This window comes from Pelophylax lessonae (genome assembly GCF_965119305.1).
Source record: "Pelophylax lessonae genome assembly, chromosome: 3".
NCBI classification, from domain to species: Eukaryota; Metazoa; Chordata; class Amphibia; order Anura; family Ranidae; genus Pelophylax; species Pelophylax lessonae.
The window spans coordinates 20,337,907-20,359,255 of record NC_138770.1 but is presented as its reverse complement, the minus strand read 5'-3'; the positions used below and the strand labels follow the sequence as shown (position 1 = coordinate 20,359,255).

The window sequence follows — 21,349 nt, the reverse complement described above, 5'->3', positions numbered from 1 at the left end:
GAATATGTATTCTCCTACCTATGCACTCTGTGCAATCTCTCCAACAATCCTTTTTCTCTCTTTGATCACCACAATATTAGTTTCATAATCTCTCAGACTTTTACCTCCTCTCTTCGCCACCTAACCCACCTGAACCCTTCTCTTCCCTGCTACTGACTACCTCTAAGACAAAATCTCACCCATGTCCTGCCACAATCTAACCACTTCTGTCTACAATAGATCTCTGTCCTCCACCCTGGATGAGCTCGCCCCCCTCAGTACATACAGAATCAGGCCCTGACCCCTACAACGTTGGCAAACAGATGACACCAGAAATCTCAAAAATCATCTCTTGATGTTGCCAATCCCTCCACCGGCTTCCATTCAGTGTCTTTCACCCCTCCCTGCCAGTCTCTCCACTGGTCTCCATTCAGTGTCCCCCAAAGCCATCCACAACTCAGCTCTCAGTTACATCACTAACCTAGTCTTACAATACCAACCAAAACATTCTCTTTGTTCCTCCCAAGACCTCCTGCTCTCTAGCTCTCTCTTTACCTCCTCCCATGCTTAACTCCAGGGATTCTCCTGAGCCTCTCCCATCTTCTTGAACTCCCTATCCCAATTTGTCTGTCTATCTCTTACTCTGTACACTTTTAGATCATCCCTGAAAATCCTTCTCTTCAGAGAAGCCTTTCCTGCCCCACCTAACTGGAGTTTTATTTTCTCAATCAGCTCATCTCCTGCAGTAATTGCCTTTTGTATCCGTTGATCCTCCCTCTTAGATTGTAAGCTCTACTGAGCATTGTAACTGTATTGTCTGCCCTTGTATTGTGCAAACTGTTGGCACAATATAAATCCTGTATAATAACGGGAGGACGGAAATTACTGGGTGTAAATAGAAAATAAAATCTTATTACCTCCTCTGCTGCCACTTCCAGCAATGTCTCCACTCTACTTCGTCCCAACTCACCTATCACCCGGAAATTCCTTTTTATACCTGACATCACTTCCTGTCTTCCATAGAGACTTCCTGTCCGGGCAGAAGTGAGATCACCACCTTGTGGAGCTCAGAGGAACTGCAGCCCCGAGAAACATCTTGTAGTGTGACCACAGCCTTGTGCTGTGTGTGTATGTACTGTATATCCTTATAGATGGGGTCATCTCCACTCCCACAAAGGGGGAGAGAAATATATTACTGTCTATTACAATAAGATGACCAGATTTTTAAAATGAAATCCGGGGACATTTTTTTTATTTGGCAAATGGTAAACTATTTTATAAGCATATTTTCTTTAATGATATATGCGGTGTATGTGGGATGTGTTTATGGAATGATTGTAAGATATATACGTTATTTCTCACATTTCGTTCATGAGATAGAAAAAAAGATACTTCTTAGAATTTTTTTGGGATATGACTACCAAATGTTAAGACGATAAGAGGAAAAACTTGGAGGGGGGGATAGGGCGGCAAAATTCAAATCCAACTGCGGGTAGGACTGATGGTGTCACCCTCTCTGCAAAAAGGAAGAAATACTGCAGAGCTGCAATGTGCAAATAGTGGTGAGACCTCCCATATATATAATCATGATAATAAAATATGCACATATATTTAGGGGGTGTTCCCGCTGTGTTCCTCAGTATGAGTGCCACATCCCAGGTAAACTTGGAATAATTGTAAAATCCCCTAGGGGTGGGACTTTATAGGCAACTCAAAATTTGAAATGCAGAAAATCTTGGTTCATAAATTTTATTCATAAATACAAAATAAGAGAACATACAGAAGATGCAATAGATACAAGATAAAATTGGCAAAACTGGTAAGTGAAATATGCAAATTAACTCAACCATCTACTCCAGATATTATCCAACGTTTTGAGGTAATGAACCTCTTCCTCAGGGTTATGCTGGAGATTTGTTAGTTCTGTAGATATTGAGAAGAGCATATATGTCACATAAGGCATCACAAAATACAACTTTATAAACATGTTCTTATCGTGCAGGTAGAATCATAAGTTGTTATATATAGAGGTAAAGTACACTTACATGATTGATTAGCATATGAACATATACGATAGTTTTGCCGCTTTAAAAACAAGGAGTTTGTTGAACACCCACAGAGAGCTGTAGATTTTGCAAGTAGGATCTATAGAGGTATAGATCAATACAGTAAGAGAGGGGATGGAACAGGTGGATTGTGCGTCCCAGATATATCTGTCACACCTGGAGTCCAAGTGTGCTTAGCCGGTCGGGCAGAGGCCAATCACATATGACTGTGAAAAAATGTAAAATAGGTGTAATTTGCACTAACCTGGTCTGTTCACATGTCAAAAAAGTATGAAAGGACAGATGGGTATGTAGGGAGCAAGATCCAGTGCGTGTATTAAAAACACTTATTGGTTAGATTAAAAAATGTTGCAAATCATTTTAAAGCAATCATTTAAAAAAAAGATAAAGAAAAAACAACTTCAAAGGTTGTCCATGGCTGAATCCAACAGGATGCATTAGCTTTGTTGGCCAGTGAAGAAGTATTAACACGCATTGAATCCCACCTAATCACCAGATGCTTAGAGGATCGATGGTGGTTAGTGGCAACCTACCCCAGGAAAAGTGTGGAGAGTAAGAAAGATATGGTCATAGAATTAAACTCCAATACAGACCTTAGAAGTGGTGTATGGTCGGCAACCCTCTCCCAGCGGTGGATGTCACAAAATAACCAATGCTGGGAGTTGCATATAAAGAGGGAAATATGACAGGTGGGAGCAATCAATGTGATTGCTCTCCACCCGCCGCCAGCTATGGGCTCCCTGGGCGGCGCTCGCCAGGCCCGCCCACCGCACACCCCGACGCGCATAGGAAGTGCGTCATCGTGGAGGGGCGGGGAGCGTGGTCAGCAGGGCACTGCCCACCGGCACGGAAATGACGTCTCCGCTGCGTGGTGACGCAAGCGACGGCGTCCGCCGGAAGTGAGGTGGACACCAAATTGGTGTCAGCAAGATAATGCCTACAGCTCCGGGAGAAATCGGGGCCGCAGAGAGAGGTCCCGATACCGTGCCGGGTTGGACAGATATACTGGGGCGCACAAAGGGACCTGATAAAATTTGAAGGACAATTGTATTAAAGCTGTAAAGCAATAATGATGATAAATAAAATACAGTGTATGAAAGAACCGATAAAATTCATTCTTTGACCAGTATATATAAATAGAATAAATCATCTCATGGGATAGAGATTTGCACGTGAAAAAAATGCACAATTCTTTTTGAAAAGAAAGAGATGCAAGGGCACTTATATGTGCGGATCGTGTCATTATTGCAAATATATGTATACTAACCAGGACCCCATTCTTCCTAACGGCACCAAATTGAAGGCAAGACATTTTGCAAATTGCCGTACAAATGGGATTGTCTACCTGCTGTTGTGCGATTACAAATGCTTCTATGTTGGAAAGACGAAACTTGAATTTTGGAGACGGATGTACCAACATATAAGAAGCATGCGCAAATGTGACCCCGAGTTGCCCTTGGGATGTCACGTATCCTCGGTACACTTTGGAAAATTTCCCAAAGTCAAATTTTTGGCCCTGGATCGAGTCCACCCCAGCTCTAGGGGGGGCGATTGGAACAAGCGCCTCCTACAACTGGAGCTGAGGTGGATCCATTTCTTAAAGGCAACAGAACCCCCAGGCCTCAACGAACTAGTTTAGTTTAGACCTTTTTTGGAGGGTTTTAACTCCGGAGGTATGGAGAAGTAAAATATTTTCCATAGTCCTTGGGAGCCCCCGGTTAATTTTGTGGCCAACTCCTGTTACTATATACTCTTATTCCGTCATTTGTCTTGTATTGACCATCTACCTATAGGCCAACTCATATTCTCTTGCACTCTATGTTCAAGTTGTCTGTGTCGCTTACCCATGTAAAAAAACAAGGATAGTTACCACCCACAGAGCATCTCTTTCTTTTCAAAAAGAATTGTGCATTTTTTTCACGTGCAAATCTCTATCCCATGAGATGATTTATTCTATTTATATATACTGGTCAAAGAATGAATTATATCGGTTCTTTCATACACTGTATTTTATTTATCATCATTATTGCTTTACAGCTTTAATACAATTGTCCTTCAAATTTTATCAGGTCCCTTTGTGCGCCCCAGTATATCTGTCCAACCCGGCACGGTATCGGGACCTCTCTCTGCGGCCCCGATTTCTCCCGGAGCTGTAGGCATTATCTTGCTGACACCAATTTGGTGTCCACCTCACTTCCAGCGGACGCCGTCGCTTGCGTCACCACGCAGCGGCGACGTCATTTCCGTGCCGGTGGGCAGTGCCCTGCCGACAATGCTCCCCGCCGCTCCGCGATCACGCACTTCCTATGCACGTCGGGGTGTGCGGTGGGCGGGCCTGGCGAGCGCCGCCCAGGGAGCCCATAGCTGGCGGCGGGTGGAGAGCAATCACATTGATTGCTCCCACCTGTCATATTTCCCTCTTTATATGCAACTCCCAGCGTTGGTTATTTTGTGACATCCACCGCTGGGAGAGGGTTGCCGACCATACACCACTTCTAAGGTCTGTATTGGAGTTTAATTCTATGACCATATCTTTCTTACTCTCCACACTTTTCCTGGGGTAGGTTGCCACTAACCACCATCGATTCTCTAAGCATCTGGTGATTAGGTGGGATTCAATGCGTGTTAATACTTCTTCACTGGCCAACAAAGCTAATGCATCCTGTTGGATTCAGCCATGGACAACCTTTGAAGTTGTTTTTTTCTTTTCCTTTTTTTTAAATGATTGCTTTAAAATGATTTGCAACATTTTTTAATCTAACCAATAAGTGTTTTTAATACATGCACTGGATCTTGCTCCATACATACCCATCTGTCCTTTCATACTTTTTTGACATGTGAACAGACCAGGTTAGTGCTAATTACACCTATTTTACATTTTTTCACAGTCATATGTGATTGGCCTCTGCCCGACCGGCTAAGCACACTTGGACTCCAGTTGTGACAGATATATCTGGGACGCACAATCCACCTGTTCCATCCCCTCTCTTACTGTATTGATCTATACCTCTATAGATCCTACTTGCAAAATCTACAGCTCTCTGTGGGTGTTCAACAAACTCCTTGTTTTTAAAGCGGCAAAACTATCGTATATGTTCATATGCTAATCAATCATGTAAGTGTACTTTACCTCTATATATAACAACTTATGATTCTACCTGCACGATAAGAACATGTTTATAAAGTTGTATTTTGTGATGCCTTATGTGACATATATGCTCTTCTCAATATCTACAGAACTAACAAATCTCCAGCATAATCCCTGAGGAAGAGGTTCATTACCTCGAAACGTTGGATAATATCTGGAGTAGATGGTTGAGTTCATTTGCATATTTCACTTACCAGTTTTGCCAATTTTATCTTGCATCTATTGCATCTTTTGTATGTTCTCTTATTTTGTATTTATGAAAAAAATTTATGAACCAAGATTTTCTGCATTTCAAATTTTGAGTTGCCTATAAAGTCCCACCCCTAGGGGATTTTACAATTATTCCTATGCACATATATTGTACATTGTATTATGATTATATATTGGGGGTCCCACCACTATTTGCACATTGCAGCTTTGCGATATTTCTTCCCTTTTGCCGAGAGGGTGACACCATCACTACTATGTTGCAATACATTGGTGGATTTGCACTGGTTATTCATGTATAGGTGTCACCATTGCACTTATAAGTCCATTTGTAGAATATTATTAATGAAGTGTGGGGCAGTGTTGCATTTTTGGCTTTTTATTGTTGCACGTTAGATGAGGGAACCAGCTAACAAGATTCTCTTATTGCTTCTGAGATTTTTTTACTTGCATTGTAGATGTTTTACTTGATTTCTTATGTCCTCTGAGTACTGGTAACCAGTGGCCCTGCATACTGGTGGTCAGTGTACCCCTGTATGCTGGTGGTCAGTGTACCCCCTGTATGCTGGCGGTCAGTGTGCCCCCTGTATGCTGGAGGTCAGTGTGCCCCCTGTATGCTGGAGGTCAGTGTGCCCCCTGTATGCTGGAGGTCAGTGTACCCCCTGTATGCTGGAGGTCAGTGTTCCCCCTGTATGCTGGAGGTCAGTGTTCCCCCTGTATGCTGGCGGTCAGTGTGCCCCCTGTATGCTGGCGGTCAGTGTGCCCCCTGTATGCTGGAGGTCAGTGTTCCCCCTGTATGCTGGTGGTCAGTGTGCCCCCTGTATGCTGGAGGTCAGTGTACCCCTGTATGCTGGCGGTCAGTGTCCCCCCTCTATGCTGGCGGTCAGTGTACCCCCTGTATGCTGGCGGTCAGTGTACCCCCTGTATACTGGGGGTCAGTGTGCCTCTTATATGCTGGCGGTCAGTGTGCCCCTTGTATGCTGGCGGTCAGTATGCCCCCTGTATGCTGGCAGTCAGTGTGCCCCCTCTATGCTGGAGGTCAGTGTACCCCCTGTATGCTGGCGGTCAGTGTGCCCATTTTATGCTGGCAGTCAGTGTGCCCCCTGTATGCTGGCGGTCAGTGTGCCCCCTGTATGCTGGCGGTCAGTGTACCCTATGTATGCTGGTGGTCAGTGTGCCCCTTGTATGCTGGCAGTCAGTGTTCCCCCTGTATGCTGGCGGTCAGTGTACCCATGTATGCTGGTGGTCAGTGTGCCCCTGTATGCTGGAGGTCAGTGTGCCCCCTGTATGCTGGCGGTCAGTGTGCCCCCTGTATGCTGGCGGTCAGTGTGCCCCTTTATTGCTGGTGGTCAGTGTGCCCTCTGTATGCTGGAGGTCAGTGTGCCACTGTATGCTGGAGGTCAGTGTGCCCCCTGTATGCTGGCAGTCAATGTGCCCCTGTATGCTGAAGGTCAGTGTGTCCCCTGTATGCTGGTGGTCAGTGTACCCCCTGTATGCTGGCGGTCAGTGTGCCCCTTTATGCTGGCAGTCAGTGTGCCCCCTGTATGCTGGTGGTCAGTGTACCCCTGTATGCTGGTGGTCAGTGTGCCCCTGTATGCTGGAGGTCAGTGTGCCCCCTGTATGCTGGCGGTCAGTGTGCCCCTTTATTGCTGGCGGTCAGTGTGCCCTCTGTATGCTGGAGGTCAGTGTGCCACTGTATGCTGGAGGTCAGTGTGCCCCCTGTATGCTGGCAGTCAATGTGCCCCTGTATGCTGAAGGTCAGTGTGTCCCCTGTATGCTGGTGGTCAGTGTGCCCCCTGTATGCTGGTGGTCAGTTTTCCCCTGTATGCTGGTGGTCAGTGTGCCCCCTGTATGCTGGCGATCAGTGTGCCCCTTGTATGCTGGAGGTCAGTGTGCCCCTGAGTTGTTTGAACTGAACAACCCAGTGCTGCAAGGTGATGACCACTAAGACATTCTGCTACTCTGTCCTTCTGTTCAATTTGCACCACTCTTCTAGCATGAGCTTCTAGCTTAAACGTCATAGGGGAAAAATGGCAACGCACTCCTTTGGAAGTGCTAAAAATACTTGCATTGCAGGTACTTCTGCAGGAAGGGAGGTACAAAAACCTGCTTATAGACCATCCTCATCTTCCTTTTAGGAATTGTTTGAAGAGGGTTAAATTGGTCAGTTGACTGGTCCTACAAGGGAAAAGCTTGCACAGGGAGAGTTGTAACAGACTCCTTTAGAGTGTTTTGGCTACCTGTGGCAACCTGTTGGTAGGGGTCATCTTCCTCCCTGGATGCCTGAACAAAGCAGGAAATTTATACAGGGTTTTGCCTGTCAAGCACCAAAGGCCCAGTCTACGGTGTGCATAATACATGCAGATCTGGAGAGGCTTAATAGAAAGTGTCCATTAGTCAGCTTCCCATCCACCAGCTTTATGAGGCCTGCAGAAGGGCTGACAATCCAGGAACAGTATCAGTAAGGAAGACGCTGCCCCCCTCCAGCTATAACCTGCATAGAGCAGTCACAGCATAGAGGGATTAGACTGCAGGAGCACAATGACCTGTCACAGTAAGAAATAAATCCGTGATAAACAGACACAGTGCAAGGGAGAACTCCACATTGTTAAGAGAAATAAATATTATATATAAATGCTACTCAATCTATGTAGTAATTTAAAAAAAAAATCGCAATTCAAACTACGGCTGCTAAAGTCTCCTAAGCTGTCAAAAAAGACAATGTAACAGTTGTTTGATTGCTTGGTGAGAAAAACTCGTAAGGAGTTCATTACTGCAAAAGGAATACTGACACTGCAGCTTCTCACATCAGAGCTCCATCCCAGCAGGTGAATAATGAATAATCAAACAGACCCTGCCATACAGATGTAGAGCCCTCCTAGGTAGGTGCTAGAATGAGTGGATATCGTTTTTGGTTGCTCTGCCTAACAGGGACACAGCTCATGCTGTCTCGATGTTTCACACTGATCCAATAGCCATGGAGTATATTGGACGGTGGGTGGAGTCCTGGCAGATGAGAGCATGGATGTCTGTACCAATGTTGTTGAAGTATTTTTCTAATTTGTGTATGTTGTCTAGTATAAGGTGTTATTAAACCGACTATTTCTGTTTTTGGTTGTTTCAGGCCTCGGAACATAACTTCCTCTCTTCTGTGCTTATAAGTCCTATTATAAGCTTTTCGCAGTGTAGTCCACGATTAGCCTCTAATAAGCAATCTCATTGGAAGGGAGTCCGCCTCCTGTTTAAAATGTTCATCGTTCGAACAGATTTGATGCAATCTGAGATACTGGGAGTAGGGTATACTATGTACCGGGGGTTTGGATGAAAGCTATTGGCATGTAAAACCGTGTTTCCGGCTGTCGGTTTTCTATAAAGTGTAGTTTCTATCCCACCTTCTTCTTGTATTGTAGAATTTGTATGTCTAAGATCACACTACTACACATATATAGTATCTCACAAAAGTAAGTACACCCCTCACATTTTTGTAAATATTTTATCCTAACTTTTCATGTGACAACACTGAAGAAATGACACTTTGCTACAAAGGGGACTCTGAGGGGCATGGGGGGGTCTATGATTGTCCTCCCACCCCACCTGCACTTATTTTTCAGACCTTACAGAACTGGCAATCTTAACCATCTTATTGTCCCACTGGTCATGTGATTTGTTCTGGAATATTATGTGAAATGAAGAAGGGAATTCATTCATTCGTTGGTGAGCACTTGTTCTTAGAGGAGTTCTGTTTCAGCTGCAAACCAGCTCAGAAACCAAACAAATCCAACAGAGAAAAGGGAAATTCTGATCTGGCAGGCTAAGAGGGTCCAAGGTCCTCCAAGATGTAACAAATCCAAAACAGTCCAGAATTAATGTGTTCTCATGGGTAGAGTAGTTCTTAAATGTACAGCAACTTTCCTATTACCACCCTCACATCCCCATCCTAATATTGTGACCAATACCATCCAAATAATTCTTACTTTCATTTCCCAAAGTTATCCGTCTACAAGGAGACCTGTATAAATCAAATGATGGGACCAATGAGGATGGAGGAGGACCGGAGTCACATGACTGAGAAGATACTAAACCTCACTCTGGAGATCATCTAACTGCTGACCGGAGAGGTGAGGAGGATTCTGGGAGGTCACATGACATCACTCTTATCTCTATTAATAAAACACAGACCTGACCAGAGAGGTGAGGAGGATTCTGGGAGGTCACATGACATCACTCTTATCTCTATAAATAAAACACAGACCTGACCGGAGAGGTGAGGAGGATTCTGGGATTCTAACATGATATTCCTATTGGTTCCTCAATACAGAGATTTCCTCTTCTGAAGTCAGGTGATCATATGACCATCACAGTGCCTCCATGTGACTCCCTAAAACCTGAGAGACACAACATGCAGAAGATTCTAGAAGTCACCAAAAAGATGATGGAGCTGCTGACAGGAGAGGTGAGCGGTGCTGGGAATTCTGGGACATTATCCAGTAACAGACAAGGGATGTGTCTGGATGGTGACTGTATCATTGTGTGTGTCAGGTTCCTATAAGGGGTCCGGATGTCACTGTCTATTTCTCCATGGAGGAGTGGGAGTATTTAGAAGGACACAAGGATCTCTACAAGGACGTCATGATGGAGAATCAGCCGCCCCTCACATCACCGGGTAAGAGGAGACTTTATTGTAAAGGAGAGAGCAGTACGGAGGATCCACCTAGATCCCCCATCATCTGATAAACACATAGAAACAATGTATTCAGTCAGTGTGTGTGTTTCCTACAGATGGATCCAGTAATGGGAACCCACCAGAGAGATGTCCCCGTCCTCTCTATTCCCGGGATTCCACACAGGAGGATCACACCATCCCCCACCATCATCAGGTAGATGAAGAACAATTACTGATAGTTATGATTTATACACAGTATGTTTGTTACAATGAATGTTTTATTATATATTCAGAGTGGAAACCTCGGAGATGATAATATTGATGTTAAAGAAGAGTATAAAGAGGAGGATGAGGAGTATGGAGTGATGGAGGAGTTTTCAGAAGGACACAAGGATATGATGGAGCCACCTAATACCAGGAACCCACCAGAGAGATGTCCCCGTCCTCTGTATTCCCGGGATTCCACACAGGAAGGTCACACCATCCCTCACTGTTACAAGGTTGGTGGGACGGAGCATCTAGAACATGGACTCATTGAAGTGATTTTTTTAAATGTGATGTCACAATATTGAAGCTTATGTTTTACAGATAAAAAGAGGTTGAAGGATTGTAAGAGGTGCATGAAAGTCAGCCAGCCCCCAGTCTGATGTACTCACCCTCCAGCCTGTCACCAACCAAATAAAACCTGTCTCTTGGTACAAAGAACAGGGGTTTAGTTGACACACATTTGCAAACGCATGTGAAAGCTACCGAGGAAGTCAAAGGAGCATTACGCTCTACGTAACGCGTATAGGGGGACGGAGCGTGCGTGGCCGACGCAGAGTCTCTCTCTGGTAACAGATCGCTGACATCGCTTATACAGCAGGCACGGCTGAGTGCCCAACAAATGTGAGTTGATCTGCCTTTCTCTAATAAAGCACACCCTTATTAGTAAGCAGAGAGCACTAGATTTCTTCATCTGTTTTTTATATGTCCCGGGATCCCTCGAGGTGCAATACAGTGTGGCTCTTTCCTGGAAGTCTGATCCATGATACATGTGATTGCTGGCCCGTTTGGGTCCTTTAGGAAGGTGAGAGGCTAATTCACCTGGTGGAGGGATTCACTAATTGGTGTTTACAACTTGTTTTCATCACTGGATTTTCTTCAATTGGATACGGGGACACTCTTCATATCACTTTATTGGAAGCACACACATTGCTATGTGCCTTATGAACTGGATATGATTTATTGTATTTAAAGTAATCACTTTTTTATTATATTTCTGGCGCATCACATTTTGGTAGGATGCATGTGAAAGCTGCAGAGCCACTTCACGGCACCCTGTTTAAATCTGCAGTCCTACACTCTTAATTTAGTGTCCTCACACTGGAGGCACATGGCCGCTAATGGGTGGATGGGGGAACAGGTGAGAGGGAGACAGCCCTTCCTCCCCCAACCCATCCCCATGCACGACTGACTGTTGTCTCAAAGACTCAAATAATTAGGTTATAACCATGGTGCAAACTGGAAAAGACCAGCTGAAAAGCATTACACCTCCATCCCCTTGGTGCATGCAGTATATAGATAGGAAGGGATTTTATATATGGGGCATGGCCTGTAAAGCACACTGCCTTTGAAATCCCTAATTTCCTTTTTGGGACTTTATGTGAGACAAGCAGGTCATGCTATTGGTCTCCATCCCTGTCTACGGAAAACACTAAGGTCAAATCAAAACTGCATCCACCAAAAATCGCATGGTGGGACTTTATATGAGGCACCAAGCTGTAAGCAAGGCGTCTCCATCCCTGGTTGCTTAAACATATTGGACTAGGTGGGACTTTAGATGAGACCCACGCTGGTGTTGCCCGGCGTCTCCATCCCTATAACAAGAAAAAAAGAGGTTGAAGGATTGTCAGCTGGTCTTTTCCAGTTTGCACCATGGTTATAACCTAATTATTTGAGTCTTTGAGACAACAGCCAGTCGTGAATGGGGATGGGTTGGGGGAGGTTGGGCTGTCTCCCTCTCACCTGTTCCCCCATCCATCCATTAGCGGCCATATGCCTCCAGTGTGAGGACACTAAATTAAGAGTGTAGGACTGCAGATATAACAGGGTGCCGTGAAGTGACTCTGCAGCTTTCACATGCGTTTGCAAATGTGTGTCAACTAAACCCCTGTTCTTTGTACCAAGAGACAGGTTTTATTTGGTTGGTGACAGACTGGAGGGTGAGTACATCAGACTGGGGGCTGGCTGACTTTCATGCACCTCTTACAATCCTTCAACCTCTTTTTTTCTTGTTATAGGGATGGAGACGCCGGGCAACACCAGCTTGGGTCTCATCTAAAGTCCCACCTAGTCCAATATGTTTATGTTTTACAGATGACCTCTTCTCTCATTTTCTTGATTTAGAGTGGAGATCCAATCGATATAGAATTTGAGGTTAAAGCAGAAGAAGAAGAGAGGTATGTGAGGGATGATCAGCAGTCTATGGAGGAGGATGGAATAACGGGGACATTTATAGAGGAGGACACTCCTACAGAGATCAGCACAGGTGGGTCATTAACACTAAATACATTCCTCCACCCATACTGCTCACTGATTGGTCCAGGGTAGGGCGGGGACTGGGTGATATCAGCCTGTAATCCCCTGGTCACTATCCTGAGCTGTGTTCCCCATCGTGTATTCCTGTATTTCTCTCGGATAATCTTCCTTCTCTGTGCTACAGACACAATTTATGTCTCTAGACTGGATTTATGGAGATTCTGGGGTTCAGCTGGCAGCAAAATGTTCATTTTCACCAGAGGAGTTACTAGATTTTCGCACCTGGGGTCAGGGTCGGGACAAGGGGTGGGCAGGAGGGGAGGCTGCCCTGGGTACTGTGGTATCATGCGGGGGGGGGGGGGGGGGCACCGCAAAGAAATTCAGGGGGGGAAGGGGTCTGTGTTGGGAGGAGGAATTTAAGGAGCAGCAGGGGCTAAGAATTGTTATAGGAAGGGAAATTTGGGTGTGTGCTAGAAGTGGTGATTCATGGGGGATTTGTGTTGGGAGGGGGGTGGGAGAAGGGGATTTGTGCTAGGAGGGCCAATTTTGGGGGGTTTGTACTAGAATAGGTGATATGGTAAAGGGGGGGATTTGTATTAGGGGGAGAATTTATTTTGCGGGATTTGTGCTAGTAGGGGTGTGCGGGGTAATCATGCAGATTAATGCCCAATTTTTTTTTTTTTGGGGGGGGGGGGGGGTTTGCTGACACATAATGCTCAAACATATTGGGGTGGGGGGGTGCAGTTTGGCATGTTCGCCCTGGGCTATAGGTGACCTTCTACCGGCACTGCCTGGGATATGTGCTTTAGATTTCCTTCCTCATGCCCAGGTCTAGTAATCTCTCTGATAGAACAATTCTCCCAGGGTTACTTACTCTGCTGTTCACTGGCTGTGCCCGAGTTAGGAGTCCTGACCCTTACACTGTATAATTTTACATTACATTTTGTACATTACATACACCTGACCCCTGCACTATATACTCTATGTTGTACATTACATACTCCTGACCCCTGCACTATATACTCTATGTTGTACATTACATGCTCCTGACCCTTGCACTATATACTCTATGTTGTACATTACATACTCCTGACCCCTGCACTATATACTCTATGTTGTACATTACATACTCCTGACCCGTACACTGTATAATTTATATTGTACATTACATACTCCTAGCCCCTGCACTATATACTCTATGTTGTAAATTACATACTCCTAACCCCTGCACTATATACTCTATGTTGTACATTACATAGTCCTGAATTCTGCTCTCTCCCCTCTACCCACTGCTATATATACACATAATATGGATTCTCTTTTGTTACACCCATTTTCTACCAGCTGGACATTTTATATCGGTAGATAGTGAGTAGGTGTCCCGCACATCAAGCCGTGAGACTGAGACTGCCATTTACTATCATATAGCAGATCTTAACTTGGGACACCTAGTCACCCTCTACCATTTACTAACTACCTTGAGGGGGAAATTGTAAGATTCTCAGAGACAAAGCTGCCTGATGTGGGCGGAGTCCTGGTTTAGGGGAACCAATCTGCTGATATCTAGTAATAATCTTTTTATTTCTATTTTAGTACATGGAGGGGAGATGAGGAAAACCTCAGAGGATTGTCTCCTTTTGTCTCCAGACTGTAAAGTAGAAGATGAGGACATCACACAGTATAGTCCAGGAGAAAACCCGGCTACCTCAAATGTCCATCCGGCACCACACAGTGTAGATGGACCATCGTATTCCTCTTATCCTGAGGAACCTCAGACTGTAAGGGACAGTGCCGGACCATCGTATTCCTCTTATGCTGAGGAACCTCAGACTGTGAGGGAAGGTGCCGGACCATCGTATTCATCTTATCCTGAGGAACCTCAGACTGTGAGGGACGGTGCCGGACCATCGTATTCCTCTTATCCTGAGGAACCTCAGACTGTGAGGGACAGTGTTGGACCATCGTATTCCTCTTATCCTGAGGAACCTCAGACTGTGAGGGACGGTGCCGGACTATCGTATTCCTCTTATCCTGAGAAACCTGTGAGGGACAATGCCATCCTTCGAACAGATAAGAGGTTTTCCTGTACTGAGTGTGGGAAGCGTTTTCATTCTAAATACAATCTTAAAGTGCATAAAAGATCTCACGCAGCGGAGAAGCCGTTTTCTTGTCCTGAGTGCGGGAAATCTTTTTATCAGAAGTCCTCCGTTTACAAACATCAGAGGTCTCACACGGGGGGAGAAGCCGTTTTCCTGTCCTGTGTGTGGGAAATGTTTTTCAGTGAAGTCTCATCTTTGCAGACATCAGAGATCTCACACGGGGGAGAAGCCGTTTTCCTGTCCTGTGTGTGGGAAATGTTTTTCACAGAAGTATCATCTTTACACACATCAGAGATATCACACGGGGGAGAAGCCATTTTCCTGTCCTGTGTGTGGGAAATGTTTTTCAGATAAGTCACATCTTTCCAAACATCAGAGATCTCACACGGGGGAGAAGCCGTATTCCTGTCCTGAGTGTGGGAAATGTTTTTCAAAGAAGTCTCATCTCTGCAGACATCAGAGATCTCACACAGGGAAGAAGCCCCCTTCCTGTCCTGAGTGAGGGAATTGTCCCTCACTGCAGTCCTGTCTTCCTGTACATCAGGGATCCCACACAACCCTCGAGGAGTATTAGTGCACTCTGTGCGGGAAATGTCTTCTATATGAATGTTGCTGGACATCACAGCTCTTATGTGTGGAAGAAGCACACCCTGATATACACCTCAGATAAACTGCATGGCTGATCTTCATCATGTAAGATACACTTCATAAGAAGATCAGAGATCACCAAAGACATGGGTGAAGTGTTGTACTGTGTTGGCCATTGATAGCGGAAAAAAATAAAAATGAAGTCTGTGATGGAACCGCTTGGCACCCCGACTAGTTGCTTCCTTCCGTCAAACCTTTCTGAGCAGACTAAGAGCTAATACCAGTCCCTTTTACCACAAACATCGTACACAGACAAGAGGTGAGGTAAAATCCAAAGGAATGACTGTTTATTGAAGCTCAGACACATACTTCATACCGTACAGGAGGACATCCCCTCCTGATCATATTACCCTAACAATACAAACTGTAAACAAGAATATAATTAACATAACTAAGGAACAGCCAACATGAACTACGCTACTCCCCCTCTAGCAACTGATAACTTACAGTGATATACTTAACATGAGCTAATTAACTGGTCACTTAAACCAGCCTAGGTGGAGGGGACAATACTAGCAGACAGACAGAGACAATAGAACAATGGGAGAGATCTACTTCACATAAACACGTTATAGCAGGAGGCCCCAGTGGTTTGAGCTGATAACATAACATCTACAGTCATTGCTGGTTTGAGGCATAGAGGCCCCAAATATGGAAATGGAACCTCCAGTTCCCGGAGTCTGTGTGTTTTGGGGAGACATAAACTTGAATCAGAAACAAGACCACTCCACGGATCCCCCAGGCATACACCTTCCAAAGAGTAGTGTTCCTTTAAATGCCAGGGCCCATAGTCAGTGGGTAAGAGGCTCGCTCCCAGTCCTCTCCAAAAGCCTCTGTCCTGGTTAGGTCTGTCACAGAGTCATTACCTTTCATTGGCTGACTACATTTTGTGGTGTGTGCTTTCAGAAACATTTAGAGGTCTATTTAAAAATACAAAAATAGTTGAATAGTGTGACCAACATTCACCCAGATGTGAAAAGTTTTGGCAATATTTTATCTCATATGATCATTGGCTCCATCTAGTGGCCATAATTCAATATTGCACTGATTTAACTGATGGAGGTATTTCAGGAAAAATACTGTAATATGGCCACTAGATGGAGCTGGCGATCATAAGAAATCACTGTGTTAAATAAAATACAGACAGAATTTTTAACAGCTGAATAAATGTTTGTCACATTCGTCCAATGAATTTTCTGTAAATCAGGGAAAATAAACAAGGGTGGTTAGTGAAAGCAGCACAGATTACACACACTACACATTGTTAGGCACACAGTTAACCCTTTTATTGCCCCTAGATGTTAACCCCTTCCCAGTCTGAGTACAGTGACAGTATAGTATTATTATTGATGTATTAGTGTCACTGGTGATGTCAGTGTCAGTTAATGCCCCTCTCAGTGAATGTCAGCTAGTGCCAAATTGTCCGCCACACTAATACAGTCCCACTTTAAGTTGCTAATCACCACCATTACCAGTATAACCTCAAAGCTGTGTAAATTCCACCATAGTTTGTAGACTATAACTTTCACTCAAACCAATTAATATACACTTCATGTGATTTTTTTTTTTTTTTTTTTTACCAAAGTCATGTAGCAGAATACAGTTTGCCCTAAACTTATGCAGACATTTGAATTTTTTTATTGGATATATTTTATTATAGTAATATTGTTATTTTTTTCAAAATGTTTGATTTTTTGTTTATATAATAAAAAATAAACCCAGTTGTGATCGAAGGCCACAAAAAAGCTTTATTTGTGTGAAAAAAATGATATAAATGTCATTTGTGTACAGTGTTGCATGACCGCGCAATTACCAGTTATAGTAGCGCAGTGGTGAATAGCAAAAAAATGCTCTGGCCATGAAGGGGGTAAAACCTTCCAGAGCTTAAGTGGTTAAACCAACCATTCATTTAAAACTAAAAATGTGCATTTGGCCATTTGATGGTGCTAAGTATAATAGAAATTGGAGTCCTCACCAGGGCTCATCGGCCTCCTGCTTCAGGGGGTGTGGCCAGATGGACACGTTTCTACACATATGGTGGATTTGTCCTAAAGTGCTCCTCTTTTGGATGAGGGTACACACTTTTATTTTTTCAGGTACGACATTCAATATTACCTAAGATGGAAGTATTACCCTACTGATGTGTAGATTGTGTGGAGAGGAAGGGTCTATCTGTAAATAAATGGCACCGTCCCCTGGGATAAATTATGAAATAGTTATGTAACCAGGATGGTAGGCGACTAATAAGGATGGAGGGAAGGGAAAGGAATGAGACAAGGATGGGGTAAGTCTACCAAACACTGGATGTGGGGATTTGAATGTGCCTGTCTATTAATACCGAAGACCAAAAATGGATAAAAAAGGATGAAACATGTTTATTGATTATAACAAACAACAATATATATCAAATCATATATATAATACAATATCTGTTTAAAGTACATCTTGTGGATCTACACGTTTCACTCAACAGAGCTTCCTCAGGATTCAAGAGTATATTCTTATCAGATAAATCCATATAAAATCACAATATCTAAAACAGACAATAATAACAAACAATTAGGCATTTTTTGATTCCTCCTTTGTTTCTCTCTGTTCCGGTACTTAAAAAAAAAATGTATTTATATATATATTTTTTCTCTGTGGTATTATGGATATTTTAGTGTGCATCTCCTTCATATCTCTCACTCGTCTTGTACACATCTTCATTAATGTCATATCATTGTTCACTTACCCCATTGCACCTTTCCTTATTTATTCACACTCTCTTTGGTTGTGTTGGCCCTCACACTCATCTATTTTATTTTTGTGTATTGATAGAGTCACATTTACATTTCACTCTGTGTGTCACTTTATATAATTCTAATACCCCTTTCTGGGGTCGTCAGTATTCATATTGCACATACCATTCACTGCTTTTTCTGGTTGATCTTACTCTTTTTCGGTCTTTAGTTCCTTATCTTTCAGCTGTACTCTATACAGATTTCTAAACATCATCATACATCACTGATGCAGGGAGCAGTGTTTTTTATTAGATTTTTTACTAAAAGGGTAAGGACATGTTTCAATGGCTTTTACTTTGTGATCCTCCTCTCCGCCTTCCAATTTTTTTGAATCCCCCCCCCCCCCCCCCTCGATGGTCCGATTTAGTCTGTTGACTCACACCCCCTTTTTTCCTAATAATTTATATATTTATTTATTTTATTTATTTATAATTTTTTTTCATTTCTTTTTACTTATATACTATATATATTGATTTGTTATTATTGTTTGTTTTAGATATTGTGATTTTATATGGATTTATTTGATAAGAATATACTCTTGGATCCTGAGGAAGCTCTGTTGAGCGAAACGCATAGATTCACAAGATGTACTTTAAACAGATATTGTATTATTTATATGATTTGATATATATTGTTGTTTGTTATAATCAATAAACATGTATCATCTTTTTTATCCATTTTTGGACTTTGGTATTAATAGACAGGCACATTCAAATCCCCATTATCCAGTGTTTGGTAGACTTACCCCCTCCTTGTCTCATTCCTTTCCCTTCCCTCCCTCCATCCTTATCAGTCACCTACCATCCTGGTTACATAACTATTTCATATTTTACCCTACTGAATAAACCAGTCGAAAATGTCCCGGGACACACATGGACCTTAATATACTTCATGTTCTTCCCCATGACTAAGCTCTGGGGGCGGAGTAAAATGTGTTGGGGGCGTGGCCTGGTGGGAGCTCAGGCTGAGGTTGTCTCTCTCATACCACCATAGGACTCCATGGATGTCCGGCACCAGCGATCTTTCCTCTCTTCCTTATTATACTTCATGTTCTTGGTGGCCAAAACTGCTATTGGGACCGCCTAGAAAAGCCCAGATATAGACATTGCCTTAACGAAGTGTAAGATCACATGGATAATGCTAAATGAAAGAATGGTTTGTGTCTTCCGAGACAAACAACCCCTCTTCTACATAATATAGACTCCTTGGCTCCCCTATCTGCAGGTTCCAGACACAAGGTGCTGACTCCAGGAAAGGCTGGCAGTAGAGGCAGTAGATCCCCGGACGGACTTACTTCCTTTTCTCTTTCTTTCTTTCTTTCTCTCTCATTCCCATTAAAATCAATGGATGCTTTCACACTATGTGTGTGTGTGTGTGTGTGGGGGGGGGGGGGGGGGGGCTGTGATAAAAATCCTGCAAGCAGCATCTTTGGAGCTTGTTTGGAACGCTAAAAAAAAGCACCTCAAAAATACCCCTCTCCATTGAAATGAATGGGAAGCAGTTTTTGAGTCACGTGTCCTTAAAAAAAGTGCACTGCTAACGCCTCAAAAGCACCTGAAAAGCGCTTTGTTTGTAAACAATCACCTTGTAAAACAACCCATTCAATTTAAAATTGAGATAAAGGGCAAAACATTTGTGTAATATGTATGTGTGTGCATATATATATATATATATATATATATATATATATATATATGGTATCTCACTAAAATAAGTACACCCCTCAAATATTTGTAAATATCTTATTCTATCTTTTCATGTGACAACACTGAATAAATGACACTTTGCTACAATGTAAAGTAGTGAGTGTACAGCTTGTATAACAGTGTAAATTTGCTGCCCCCTCAAAATAACTCAACCCACAGCCATTAATGTCGAAACCGCTTGTAACAAATGAGAGTACACCCCTAAGTGAAAATGTTCAAATTAGGCCCAGGTTGTCAATATTTTGTGTGGCCACCATTATTTTGCAGCACTGCCTTAACCCTCTTGGGCATGGAGTTCACCAGAGCTTCACAGGTTGTCAGTGGAGTCCTCTTCCCCTCCTCCATGATGACATCACAGAGCTGGTGGATGTTAAAGACCTTGCGCTCCTCCACCTTCCGTTTGAGGATGCCGCACAGATGCTCAATAGGGTTTAGGTCTGGAGACATGCTTGGCCAGTCCATGAACTTTACCCTCAGCTTCTCTAGCAAGGCAGTGGTCGTCTTGGAGGTGTGTTTGGGGTTGTTATCATGTATGAATATTACTAGCCTGCGGACCAGTCCCTGAAGGGAGGGGATCATGCTCTGCTTCAGTATGTCACAGTACATGTTGGCATTCATGGTTCCCTCAATGAACTGTAGCTCCCCAGTGCCGGCAGCACTCATGCAGCCCCAGACCATGACACTCCCACCACCATGCTTGACTGTAGGCAAGACACACTTGTCTTTGTACTTCCCACCTAGTTGCCGCCACACATGCTTCACACCATCTGAACCAAATAAGTTTATCATGGTCTCATCAGACCACAGGACATGGTTCCAGTCAGTGGCGTAGCGTGGGGGGTGCAGGGGGGGGGCGGCAGCACCGGGCACAACATCTGGGGGGACGCATCCTCAGTGTCACTCTGTCTGTCTGCCTCTGACATACACAGTTCACACACTGTCTGCGGCTGCCTCCATCTTTAGGCTGGGAGATGTCCAGCGCGACCGCCCTATGGCTGAAAATGGCGGGTCGGGGCTGGACTGTACCTCACCTGTCCATTGGTGTAGGGTCGGGTGGCATTGCAAGCCAAGCCTAGCCTATGCCGCCTCTCCTCACTGCTCAGTCAGTTTAGCAGCGAGTGTGTCAGCAGCCTGGCGCTGTCACAGAGTGGGATTTTTTTTAATCACCTGATTAAAGCCAGAGGCTCTAATAGGCTTCAAAAAAGGGTGGACCCGGGGCGCAGAGCAGTGCGCCCCGAGCCCACCCATTGTGTGACAATAGCGAATGAAAATTCGCTATTGTCACACGGATCGTCCTCCTTGCCAATCAGGAAGCAGGTCCGAGACTCGCTTCCTGATTGGCCGAAAGGCGAACGCATGCCATTGGCCGAGGAGGAGGTGGGAGGACTCAAGGAGATGTGGGGAACTGAGGAGAAGCCGCCGCTGCAGGTAAGTCTCTCTGCATTGAAGGGGGCATGCTGGTCATTCTGCATTGAAAGGGGGCACGCTGGTCTCTCTGCTTTGAAAGGGGGCACGCTGGTCATTCTGCAT

The 21,349-nt window shown here is 44.1% G+C and overlaps 3 protein-coding genes across 3 annotated transcripts in view; 1 reads left to right on the top strand and 2 right to left on the bottom strand.

Moving 5' to 3' along the window:
• Window positions 1-922, bottom strand: part of LOC309548838 (uncharacterized protein) — a gene marked incomplete at its 3' end in the record, with an annotated part of 605,194 nt that extends 604,272 nt beyond the window's left edge. The window contains exon 1 of the mRNA XM_082248774.1: window positions 897-922. The remainder of the gene's footprint in view (window positions 1-896) is intronic.
• The window catches only part of LOC309550242 (uncharacterized protein), a gene marked incomplete at both ends in the record, with an annotated part of 302,087 nt that overhangs the window by 88,974 nt on the left and 191,764 nt on the right, over window positions 1-21,349 (top strand). The gene's annotated exons all lie outside the window — the stretch shown is intronic.
• Window positions 1-21,349, bottom strand: part of LOC309548824 (uncharacterized protein) — a gene marked incomplete at both ends in the record, with an annotated part of 45,882 nt that overhangs the window by 16,467 nt on the left and 8,066 nt on the right. The window lies entirely within an intron of this gene.